Genomic DNA, 13,365 nt, shown 5'->3' on the forward strand with positions numbered 1-13,365 from the left:
TTTATTCCTTAGCACTCAAGTGATGAAGGTGGGTGGAGCTTCCCCTTTTAAACCTGAAGGTCCAGGTGAGGAGTATCTCCCACCTAGTGGTCATTGTTCTCACAGTGTACAACTTAGGTCAGATTATACATGGGTTACAATGCTGGTTGAAAACATGACATCACCTCCCCCGCCAAAGTCTTATTGGGATAACAGGTTGAGTCTCTCTGGTTTACGCTCCCTTGTAGAGCGCCTGAGTTGGGGCTCTGGTTGTTGGGCGCTGGCCTGAGTGTCTGCTGTTTGCGGTGCCTCAGGCCTGTCCGGACTGCCCACAGTGACTGGGCTCTCCTCCCTTTGGTTCCGGTGTTCAGTCACCTGTGGTGGAGTGAACTCTACATCGTGTTCTTCCTCTGCTTCTTCTATGGGGTTGCTGAACCTCCTTTTTGTTTGATCCACGTGTTTGCGGCAGATTTGTCCATTGGTAAGTTTAACTACCAGAATCCTATTTCCCTCTTTGGCGATCACAGTGCCTGCGAGCCATTTGGGCCCTGCAGCGTAGTTGAGGACAAAAACAGGATCATTTACATCAATACATCATGCCCTCGCATTCCTGTCATGGTAGTCATATTGTGGCTGGCGCCTGCTCTCGACAATTTCTTTCATGGTGGGGCGTATAAGCAATAGCCGGGTTTTGAGTGTCCTTTTCATTAGCAGCTCTGTGGGTGGAACCTCTGTGAGCGAGTGTGGTCGGGATCTGTAGGCCAACAGGAGGCATGATAAGCGGGTTTGAAGGGAACCCCCTTGGATTCTGAGCATCCCCTATTTGATTATCTGTACTGCTCGTTCTGCCTGGCCGTTTGAGGCCGGCTTGAACGGTGCCGTTCTGACATGGTTAATTCCATTGCCTGCCATGAAGTCCTGGAATTCAGTGCTTGTGAAGCACGGGCCATTGTCGCTGACCAAAACGTCCGGTAGACCGTGGGCGGCGAACATTGCACGTAGACTTTCTACCGTGGCAGAGGCTGTGCTTGAATTTAAAATGACACACTCGATCCATTTAGCGTAGGCGTCTACTACAACCAAAAACATTTTTCCCATGAAAGGACCTGCGTAGTCCACATGGATGCATGACCAAGGCTTGGTGGGCCATGGCCAGGGGCTAAGGGGGGCTTTCCTGGGCGCCTTGCCCAGCTGGGCACACGTGTTGCACCTGCGAACACAAAGTTCCAGATCTGCGTCTATCCCTGGCCACCAAACGTGTGACCTGGCAATTGCCTTCATCGTGACAATGCCCGGGTGCTCATTGTGGAGTTCTCTGATGAACACCTCTCTGCCCATCTGGGGCATGACTACGCAGTTTCCCCACAGTAGGCAATCGGCCTGAATCGAGAGTTCATCCCTGCGCCTGTGAAATGGTTTAAATTCCTCAGGGCATGCCCTGTACGTGGCTGCCAGTCCCCATTCAGGACACATTTCTTGACTAGAGACAATAGCGGGTCTCTATTTGTCCAGACTTTAATCTGACGGGCTGTCACGGGTGAGCCTTCGCTTCCGAAAGCTTCAACAGCCATGACCATCTCAGGAGCATGCTCGGTAGCCCTCTCAGTGGTGGCTAATGGGAGCATGCTGAGTGCATCGGCGCAGTTTTCGGTGCCCGGTCTGTGCCGAATTGTATAGTCATAGGCGGCTAATGTGAGTGCCCACCTCTGTATGCGGGCTGATGCGTTTGCATTTATGGCCTTGTTGTCGGCCAAAAGGGATGTTAGGGGTTTGTGATCTGTCTCCAGCTCAAATTTCCTGCCAAACAGGTACTGGTGCATTTTCTTTACTGCATATACACATGCGAGCGCCTCCTTTTCTACCATCCCATAACCCCCTTCTGCCTGGGACAGACTCCTGGAGGCATAAGCTACTGGCTGTAACTGACCCTTGACATTGACATGCTGCAACACACACACGACACCATAGGACGACGCATCGCACGTTAACACAAGTTTCTTACATGGGTCGTATAGTGTTGACAGAGTGTTGGAACATAACAAATTGCATGCTCTATTAAAAGCCCTTTCCTGGCTGTCCCCCGAGACCCATTCGCGACCTTTGCGTAGGAGCACGTGTAGCGGCTCTAGCAGCGTGCTCAATTTGGGAAGAAAATAGTTCAGAAGCCCCAGGAACGAACGCAACTCCGTCGTGTTACAGGGTCTGGGTGCTCTCTGGATCGCTTCCGTCTTGGACGCAGTAGGGCTGATCCCGTCTGCTGCTACCCTCATCCCCAGGAATTCTACCTCTGGAGCTAGGAAGACGTACTTTGCCTTTTTCAGTTGCAGCCCTACCTGGTCCAGTCTGCGTAGCACTTCCTCCAGGCTGTGGAGGTGTTCTTCAGTATCGTAACCCGTGATGATGATGTCGTCCTGAAAAACCACCGTCCCTGGAATCGACTTGAGGAGGCTTTCCATATTTCGTTGGAAGATCGCGGTGGCTGAGCGAATCCCGAACGGACATCTGTTATACTCAAACAACCCCTTGTGTGTCGTGATGGTGGTCAGCTTCTTTGACTCACTCGCCAGCTCCTGGGTCATGTAAGCTGAGGTCAGGTCCAATTTTGAAAAAAGTTTGCCACCGGATAGCGTCGCAAAGAGGTCCTCCGCTCTCGGTAGCGGGTACTGGTCTTGGAGTGACACCCGATTGATGGTGGCCTTGTAATCACCACATATCCTGACCGACCCATCCACCTTGAGCACCGGCACGACCGGGCTTGCCCAGTCACTGAATTCGATTGGCGAGCTGATGCCTTCCCTCAGCAAGCGGTCCAATTCGCCTTCTATCTTTTCCCGCATCATGTACGGCACCGCTCTGGCCTTGTGGTGTACTGGCCTGGCGTCTGGGTTTGTGTGAATCACTACCTTGGCCCCCATGAAAGTGCCGATGCCGGATTGAAATAATGAGTCAAATTTGTCCAGGATCTGTGAGCATGATACTCGCTCCACAGAGGAAATTGCAATGACATCGCCCCATTTCCAGTTCATGACAGCAAGTCAACTCCTCCCCAGTAGTGCGGAACCATCCCCTGGGTCAATCCAGAGTGGCAACCTGTTCTCCGAATCTTTGTGGGTCACGACTACCGTGGCGCTGCCGAGCACCGGAATGATCTGCTTTGTGTAAGTTCGTAGCTGTGCGTCAATCGGCGATAATTTTGGCCTCCTGGCCTTAGACGCCCACAACTTTTCGAACTGTTTGATACCCATCAGGGACTGGCTGGCCCCCGTGTCTAGCTCCATTGATACTGGGATGCCATTGAGGAGCACTTTCATCATTATCGGTGGCGTCCTGGTGTATGAACTGTATACGCGCTCCACATGAACTCGCTAAACTTCAGCTTCCAGCGATTTCCCCCAGCGTTCACTTCTGCAATTTCTGCAGGTATTTTGCTCATCTCTGCAAACTCCGGCTGAGTGTGTGCCTCCACGCCTCCAACATGAGCTGTTGTTTGAAACAAAAGGTCCATTGCCAGTCGATCGTCCACGACTGCCCCTGTGACTTTCTTTGAATGCGCCATTAACAGGTGTTGATGGCCCCATTACTGGCCGCATTGTCCCCTGCAATGGCGTGAATCGCCATTCAGCTTGCCATTGTCTCTGTTGCACTCCCCCTCTGGGTTCGACTAGATGTTGGGGCATGCCCAATTGCCCTTGTCTGCCTGGAGAACTGTGTGCTGCTTTAACAATGTTGAATCTCTGTCCCAACCATTCCTTAACACAGTACCTCTCGTCTGTTCTGCTACTGGCCATGCTCGCGTGGTTTCAATCCCAGTTTCTCGTCGCCATTGATACGTCCTTACTATACAGTATGAATGCACACGAGGCCCATGCTTGAGAGAAGGTCAGTCTGTGACCTGTCCTTTATTCCTTAGCACTCAAGTGATGAAGGTGAGTGGAGCTTCCCCTTTTATACCTGAAGGTCCAGGTTAGGAGTGTCTCCCACCTAGTGGTCAGTGTTCTCACAGTGTACAACTTCGGTCAGATTATACATGGGTTACAATACTGGTTGCATACATGACACCATCTACTTGGCATAAGGAACTGGTCGATCCCTTTACCCTGGCTAATTTCCTCAGGGTTGTAAACGGTTTCCTGCTTTGATCTGGGTTGTGTAGGATGAATTGGCACCTGTGGACTCTGCAAACTGCTGTGTTGTGGGGAGGGTTGAGAGGCCCAGAGGCATCACCGCCACTGACAGTGCTCCACAATGTGTGCCTTCAAAATAAAAACTCTACACTTTAAACAGCGACTGCAGCCCTTTAAGTAGGTATGGAAGCCCCAGAAGTCCCGCCCTTAAATCAATGAGCGCTCTATGACTGGTGGATTCCCACTGCTCCAGCCATTGGAGTTCAGTCGACAGAAAATCAATTCCTCTGTTGCTATTCTTCACGTGGCAAGGTTTGTTTGCACTTTGCAATCCGGGTGCCTTCAATTATTTGTGGTCCCAGATCACTGCATAGGGAAAACAACTGGTTTCCCACCAAAAAATGTTGTCAAGTGTAGTGATATATATTGCATACCTGACAGTATATACCTGACTCGCGTCCCCTTCCCATTTGCAAGCTCTCTGTCACTTAGAATCTATGTCAGTGGAAATTCTTTAAACTCAGGCACAAAGTGGAACAAAGCCTGAATAATGTACAGTGACTCCATTTTAGTGCAAGTGGGAGTTTCACCTATTCTTGCAGTCACAATTTAGAGAAGGGGACCATATTTTCACCATATAATTAGATATAAAGGACCTTGAGGTATTTGAATCAGTAGTACTGCTATAGATCTTACCCTAGCCAGTCCAATTTTGAAATAATCAAAAATATATAACCTATTTTACACTTCTATTAATAAAACGGTCATCAATTTGCACTAAGTTTTGACATTTTAATCAGAAGTATACTTGCTGTTTTGCAAAGAGCTACTTGTCAATGTCATGCAAAGAAACCAATGATTTTTGACTTCAGTTTAGAAGCAGGGCCATTTGTGAAGGACTGATTTCAATAAAATTACACAGGTTTAGACATTCGCCCAAAGGTTTAATGGGTAACTGTACTGCCTAAATCTTTGGTGATCCATAAAGAGCAGGAAGGTTCTGGGTCCAGTCCCTGGTCTGTGTTGGGTTACCTGTTCTCAACTGGAGTGGCTGTACGAGTGACTTCAACAACCCTGGACCGGGAAAGGGATGTGAAATCAACCAGGACTGCTTCTCTGCGTGTGTGGATGTTGTAATGTATCAACCTGTGAGCATCCTCACAGGCGCGTACATCACAGATGTCAGACTGAACTGTGATGCCCTCCATTGTCAAATAGTCTACTGATCATGTGAGGAGGATGCAAATAATCTACAAAGAGATATAGATAGGCTCAGTGAGTGGGCAAAAATTTGGCAGATGAACTATAGGCCCCAAGTTTCCACATGATTTGCTCCTGATTTTTAGGAGCAACTGGTGTAGAACGGAATATCTTAGAAATCGGAATTCTCGGCATTTAGTTTGCTCCAGTTCTAGTCAGTTAGAACAGTTTCACTTTGGAACAGAATTTTTTTTTCAAAAGGGGGCGTGTCCGGCCACTTACGCCTGTTTTCAAAGTTTCGTCAGTGAAAACTTACTCCAAACTAACTTAGAATGGAGTAAGTGAAGATTTTTGTACGCTCGAAAAAACCTTGTCTACACTTTAGAAAATCAGGCATAGGTTACAAATCAGGCGTAGGGAATGGGGGGGGGGGGGCAGGGTTTAAAGGGAAGTTTACAAACATTAAACACTTCAGTTTTACAAGTAAAGAGCCATCATCAATAATAAATGATAAATACATCAATAAATCAACTAATAAATCAATCAAAAAAAATTAATAAGAAATAATGTTTTTTAAAAAATCAATAAATAAAACATTTTCTACTTACCGACTGCAGCTCCGGGAGCCCTCCAACAGCGTGCTGGGATGCCCCCCCCCCCCCCCCCCAGTGTGTCTCTGTCAGTGTCTCTATCTCTCTGCCTGTCTGTGTGTCTCTCATTCTCTGTCTGTCAGTGTCTGTGTTTCTGACAGCGAGGGGAGGGGGAGGAGGGGGGTAGAGGGAGAGAGGGGGGGAGCAGAGGGAGGGAAGGGGAGGGATGGGGATAAGGGGGAGGGATGGGGAGAAGGGGGAGAGATGGGGGAGAAGGAGGAGAGATGGAGAAGGGGGAGGGATGGGGAGAAGGAGGGAGGGGGGAGAAGGGGATAAAGGGGAGAAGGGGGAGAAAGGAGATGCAGGGGAAAGGAGATGGGGGGAAGGAGATGGGGGGGTGGAAGGAGATGGGGGGGGGAGATGGAAGGGGGAATGAGATTTTGGGGGGAGGGAAGGAGATTAAGGAGATTGGGGGGAAGGAGATTTGGGGGGGAAGGAGATTGGGGGGGGGGGTGAAGGAGAAGGGGGAGGGAGGCTGAACGGGCCGGGCCCGAGACTTCGGGCAGGGCCCGTCCCAGCACCAGATTTACAGGTAGGTGGCTTTGGGTCGGGTCGGGGGGAGCGCGGGTTGGGGGGGTGGTGGGAGGGAGGTCGGTTCAGTTCGAGTCGGGGGGAGGGAGGGAGAGGGAGGTCAGGTCGGGGGGGGGGAGGTCAGGTCGGATCCAGTCCGGGGGCGGGGAGCAGGAGTCGGGTCGGGGTCGGTGTCGGGTCCGGTCCGGAGGCGGGGGGGAAGGGGGAAGCGGGAGTCAGGTCGGTGTCGGGTCCGATCTGGAGGTGGGAAGCGGGAGTCGAGTCGGGTCGGGAGGAAGTAGGAGCTGGCCGTGGAAGGAGCCTTATTCACGCAGCCCCAGTGAGGTCATTCGGCCAGGGCTAGGGGCTGCGTGCTTCGGGCCCCTCCCACACAGTTTTGGGCGCCTGGAGCTACTGCACATGCGCGCCCACTGTAGCGCGCATGTGCAGAGGTCCCGGCACTGTCTTCAGCGCAGGGGCCTGGCTCCGCCCTCTACAGCTTGTGCTGCGCTGCGCCGAGGGCCAGAGGACCTGCAGGAAGGTGAAGAATCTGGAAGGTTTTTTTAGGCGCACTTTGTGGCACGAAAAACGGGCGTCCAGGTCGGGACTGCGCCGTTCTAGGCGCGGCTCTAAACTTGGGCCCATTATGTGGGAAAATGTGAGGTTATTCACTTTGGCAGGAAAAATAAAAAAGCAAATTAATATTTAAATGGGGAGCGATTACAAAATGCTGTAGTACAGAGGGATCTGCGGGTTCTTGTACATGAAATGCAAAAAGTTAGCATGCAGGTACAGCAAATAATCAGGAAGGCAAATGGAATGTTAGCCTTTATTGCAAGGGGGGTGGAGTCATCATAGGTATTATAGGCAGTCCCTTGGAATCGAGGAAGACTTGCTTCCACTCTTAGCATGAGTGCTTAGGTGGCTGAACAGTCCAATACGAGAACCACAGTCTCTGTCACAGGTGGGACAGATAGTCGTTGAGGGAAAGGGTGGGCAGGGAACCTGGTTTGCCGCACGCTCCTTCCGCTGCCTGCGCTTGATTTCTGCATGCTCTCGGCGATGATACTCGAGGAGCTCAGCGCCCTCCTGAATGCACTTCCTACACTTAGGGCGCTCTATGGCCAGGGACTCCCAGGTGTCAGTGGGGATGTCGCACTTTATCAGGGAGACCTTGTAACGTTTCCTCTGCCCGCCTTTGGCTCGTTTGCCGTGGACAAGTTCCGAGTAGAGCGCTTGCTTTGGGAGTCTCATGTCTGGCATATGAACTACGTGGCCTGCCCAGTGGAGCTGATCAAGTGTGGTCAGTGCTTCAATGCTGGGGATGTTGGCCTGGACAAGAACACTAATGTTTGTGCGTCTGTCCTCCCAGGGGATTTGCAGGATCTTGTGGAGACATCACTGGTGGTATTTCTCCAGCGACTTGAGGTGTCTACTATACATGATCCACGTCTCTGAGCCATTGAGCCATACAGGAATGGATTATAAAAGTAGGGAAGTCCTGCTCCAACTGTACAAGGTATTGGTAAGACCACACCTGGAGTACTGCATACAGTTTTCGTCTCCTTATTTAAGGAAGGATATACTTGCATTGGAGGCAGTTCAGAGAAGGTTCACGAGGTTGATTCCTGAGATGAAAGGGTTGTCATATGAAGAAAGGTTGAGCAGGTTGGGCCTATATTCCTTGGAGTTTAGAAGAATGAGATGTGATCTTATTGAAACATATAAGATTCTGAGGGAGCTTGGCAGAGTAGATGCAGAGAGGATGTTTCCCCTCATGGGGGAATCTAGAACTAGGGGGCATAGTTTCAGAATAAGGGGTCACCCATTTAAAACAAAAATGAGAAGGAATTTTTTCTTTCAGAGGGTCGTGAATCTTTGGAATTCTCTACCTAAGAGAGCTGTGGAGGCTGGGTCATTGAAAATATTTAAGGTGGAGATAGACAGATTTTTGAACGATAAGTGTTATGGGGAGCGGGCAGGGAAGAGGAGTTGAGGCCAAGAACAGATCAGCCATGATCGTATTGAATGGCAGAGCAGGCTCGAGGGAACAAATGACCTACTCCTGCTCCTATTTCTTATGTTCTTATGTTTTATGATTCTGTGCGTGTGTGGATGTCAGATGAAAACAGGATCAGACTTAACCACGATGCGGTCCAGTGTCAAATAGAATACTGATACTCACTACCCATGCTCACAGCTGAAACAAAAGGCTGGGTGGAGGTGGAACCAAATGCCCTCAGATCTGTAACCTCAGCATCTTCCAAACTTGAGGGAAGAAAAGGAGAGAAAATTTTAAAAATACACAAAATAATACCCTCTAGATGAGAGTAAAGCTATGCGAGTGTTATTAGATACACTTACAATTACTATCAGGATGGAATCAGATGCCACATTTCGTATGTTGAATTTGGCATGAACAGACTCTGGCCCTTCAACATTGGAACCAGATCACAACAATTAACGCCACTATTAGCCCACACCAAAGCTTTTTGTCAGTTCAAGTTAGGATACCTTGTGCAATGAAACTTACGCTCAAGCTATCCAAATTGCAATCAGCTTGGACTCACCTTGATCCATCCTTGGAAAAGCTTCCATTAACTAGATATGAAAGCTTTAAAAACCTTGGAGTTATTCATTACACCTTATTTCCACCCGCCCTCCCCTCCCCCGCCCCACCCCCCCACCCTAAAGGCTTGTTGATATTTCTATCTTTCCTGCAATAAGGTCTGAGTAGAAATAAGTAATTCACTCTAATAATGACACAGTATTGTCCGGTCTAACATGTGGAGATGGAAAATGAAATAATACTGTTGACATTTACGCACAGCCCTCTCTGGTGCATTAGTCAGACTGCACAGCAGGCTGGCTCCAAGGGTAACTAATTGCTTTGGTATGAAAGAACACAACTCCAGAAAGCATCTGATATTCTAGTCCTGAGTGGGTTGGAAATGGATGGTGGAGGTAGATGCTGTCAGGCAGGAAAGGTCTGATGTATTCATATATTCTCAAACGAGGCCAGGCAATCTGTTTCAAGAGCTTTGGTAGCTCAGGCCTAAAATAGGTTGCCAAGGTAACCCAAATATCAGGCCTTTGTTGAAGCCACCCACTGTTTAAGCACACTCTTTATGTGTAATTTTTCTCTCAATGTTTCACATAAGAACTGATTCATGTAGCAAAACAGGATGTTTTTTTTTGGCTGCTAGATTTTTATCATATGATTCTAAACCCTGTGAAAGTAATTGGAAATATATATATTTTTTTCATTCACCAAGTTGTGTTTTGGCAGCTGTGCGGTTTCAAACCTTTGTACACAGCCACTTCTCCATATAAATAAATGGCTTTGTACCTTCTTAACTATGTGACACATCCGTATCTATCCACTTACCTATGTGGACAAGATGTTACAGGTGTCAACAATTCTCAGTTCTTATTTCCCCTCCATGGCTCAGTGAGTAAATATGCCACCCGGCATTGTATTCAGCCACACAGACCAGGAAGCTTGCCAGTTTCAATCCCCAGGATGGGCTGAGTTAGCTGCTCCTGAAGTAGTGGGTGCTGCCACTAACTTCAGCACTATAGAACTAAGGAGGAGAGCCATCAGCTAGAATTTCTGTTCCCATTCACTGTGCAGTGGCCTCTGCTGGAATAAAAACAGAAATTGCTGGCAATACACAGCAGACACGACAACATCTGAAGATTGAAAAGAAAGGTTAACGTCTCAAGGGGCGGATTTTCAGGTCTTCTGCGCTCCGTTTTTCGCCCCGGAGCAACGGCAATGTGGTCTTCTGGTCAGGCATTCAGCCTCCAGCACCCCGCGGGGATCCTCGGGTCCGGTTTGGGTCCAAATTAGAGCTAGACCTTTCAGGAGTGAAATTAGGAAACACTTCTACACACAAAGGGTGCTGGAAGTTTTGAACTCTCTTCCGCAAAAGGCAATTTATGCTAGATCGATTGTTAATTTTAAATCTGAGAATGATAGATTTTTATTAACCAGAGGTATTAAGGGATATAGGGCAAAGGCAGGTATATGGAGTTCGATCGCAGATCAGCCATGATCTCATTGAATGGTGGAACAGGCTTGAAGGGCTAAATGGCCTCCTCTTGTTCCGATATTCCTATGACTTGCATTGAGAGCGGAGTTGACTGGGTGATGCTTATGCAAGGACGTCATTACTTGAAATTAATACCAGGAGCAAATTTAACGTTACATATATGTTGTAACTCATCATCATAGGCAGTCCCTCGAAATCGAGGAAGACTTGCTTCCACTTAAAAGTGAGTTCTCAGGTGACTGAACAGTCCAATACGGGAATTACAGTCTTTGTCCCAGGTGGGACAGACAGTCGTTGGAGGAAAGGATGGGTGGGAAGTCTGGTTTGCCGCACGCTCCTTCCGCTGCCTGTGCTTGTTTTCTGCATGCTCTTGACGACAAGACTCGAGGTGCTCAGCACCCTCCCGGATGCTTTTCCTTCACTTAGGACGGTCTTTGGCCAGGGACTCCCAGGTGTCAGTGGGGATGTTGCACTTAATCAAGGAGGCTTTGAGGGTGTCCTTGAAACGTTTCCTCTGCCCACCTGGGGATTGCTTGCCATGTAGGAGTTCTGAGTAGAGCGCTTGCTTTGGGAATCTTGTGTCAGACATGTGAACAGTGTGGCATGCCCAATGGAGCTGGTCGAGTGTGGTCAGCGCTTCAATGCTGGGGATGTTGGCTCAATCGAGAACACTGACGTTGGTGCGTCTATCCTCCCAGGGATTTGCAGGATCTTGCGGAGACATCGTTGGTGGTATTTCTCCAGTGATTTGAGGTGTCTACTGTACATGGTCCATGTCTCTGAGCCATACAGGAGGGCGGCTATCACTACAGCCCGGTAGACCATAAGCTTGATGCCAGCTTTGAGGACCTGATCTTCGAAAATTCTCTTCCTCAGGTGGCCGAAGGCTCTGCTGGCACACTGGAAATGGTGTTGAACCTCGTCGTCGATGTCTGCCCTTGCTGATAATAGGCTCCCGAGGTATGGAAAGTCGTCCATGTTGTCCAGGGCCATGACGTGGATCTTGATGACTGGGGGGCAGCGCTGTGTGGCGGGGTCAGGTTGGTGGAAGACCTTTGTCTTATGGATGTTTAGTGTAAGGCCTATACTTTCGTATGCCTCAGTGAAGATATTGCCGATGACTTGGAGTTCAGCCTCTGAGTGTGCGCAGTCGCAAGCGTCGTCCGCGTACTGTAACTCGATAATTTGGCAGTCGGTAGTATTTTTACAGCAGATGAAACAGGCAGCAATGTATTAGTTGCCTAATATGGGAAAGCAAAGCTCGTGGATGTCATATACGCAGTTAATTAATTAGCAGAGGTCCAAACACCAGCGTCTAGTGGAATGTTTTTATGTTAAGTATCGACAAGGTAATCTCTTCAATAAGTAGAAATGTTAAAGTTGGCCAGTTCCTGACGTGGAGTCTTGAGGTGCCCATGTTCCACTCAAAATACTGAACCGATGCTGACTTGGCTGCAGCTATACTGCTCATCCTGCATCACACTGTGGAAAGTGCTTCACCACGGTGCAGAGTATATAGTGTACGTGCACCATAAAAGTAATAGGAAAGGAGGAAAGAGCTCCATTTGCACAATATCCAAATAAGGCATTTGCCTAAATATTAGAGCTGTATTTTCCTCAATCTAAAAAAATAGAAGAAATATTCATTCTTCGTTGTAATTTATGATCCACTAACGCAATAATTAAACAAACTAACAAAGCATGCCAGCAATTATTTAGTTGAATAAAATAGATTTAAAAAAATAATGTGCACGATCTTGGCTCCAACTTAATAAATTATATTTGACAGTAATATGGAATCAATACGCAATATTAATTCAAATAGAATACAATTAAAATGCTTCAGTGTTTCTAATCTCAAGCTGTAAATCACTATTTTTCTCAAATATTTAATAAAAGCAGTGAGAATCCATCATAAAAAGAATATGATTAAGGCAAAATGACTTATCTAAAATCTCTACCTTTTTAAAAGAAAAGATAATTATGGGTTCAAGTGTTCTCAAAACAATAATTTTCTTTAGGAGAAAAATAAAGTGAAATTTATTTCCTATCCTGAAGATGAACAATCCTTTGTGAATGTTATTCTATCAGTGTCATTCTCATCCTAACCAATAATCAAGGCTCTGCTGCCTTTCTCGATTTTTAGGACATTTCACTCTTGCAATAAAATAAATTCAGTAATAAGTTGCGACTTAAATGCAGTATCACCATTTCTTTTCCCAATTAATCAGAGCGGAGAAAGTTAACAGATTTTTAATCTGACTAAGATACAGTCTCACAGTACCAATCACATCCCATTTGTACAAGAGTGATAGTTTATCTTTTTTAATATGTGATATATGCATGTATTTAACACAAACTGTGAATACACTTGTTCCTCAGCTGCAAGGCAATCTTTTATCTTTAAAATCTAATTTTTAAAATATCCTGTTAGCGTGCGGAAAGTACGATAATAAATACTCTCATTGTTATCTCAGAATCTCTTCGAACCTGGATGGGAACTATCATCATCATCATAGGCAGTACCTCGAATCGAGGATGACTTGCTTCCATGTCAAGAAGTTCACAGGTGTTTCAGTGAAGGACCTAAAATTCCAGGTCCGAACTATATCTTGAAGGGTGGAAGATGCCTGTGCGTGGATTTTTTTAACGTGTGGTGACTGTTGCACACCAGCCACAACGCGGGCTTGACAGAGCAAGGTCTTGGTCCAGTAGCAAGGATTAACCAAGACGACTGGAGGCCAGCTCTGCTGCACGGACCTAGTGCGCTCACGTATCACAGTGTGGGCTGGCCCGTGCTGCCCCTGGGCCCTCGCCTCTTCTGGCCCCGAACTTTCTCCTGGGCCC

This window comes from Pristiophorus japonicus, chromosome 18 (genome assembly GCF_044704955.1).
Source record: "Pristiophorus japonicus isolate sPriJap1 chromosome 18, sPriJap1.hap1, whole genome shotgun sequence".
NCBI classification, from domain to species: Eukaryota; Metazoa; Chordata; class Chondrichthyes; family Pristiophoridae; genus Pristiophorus; species Pristiophorus japonicus.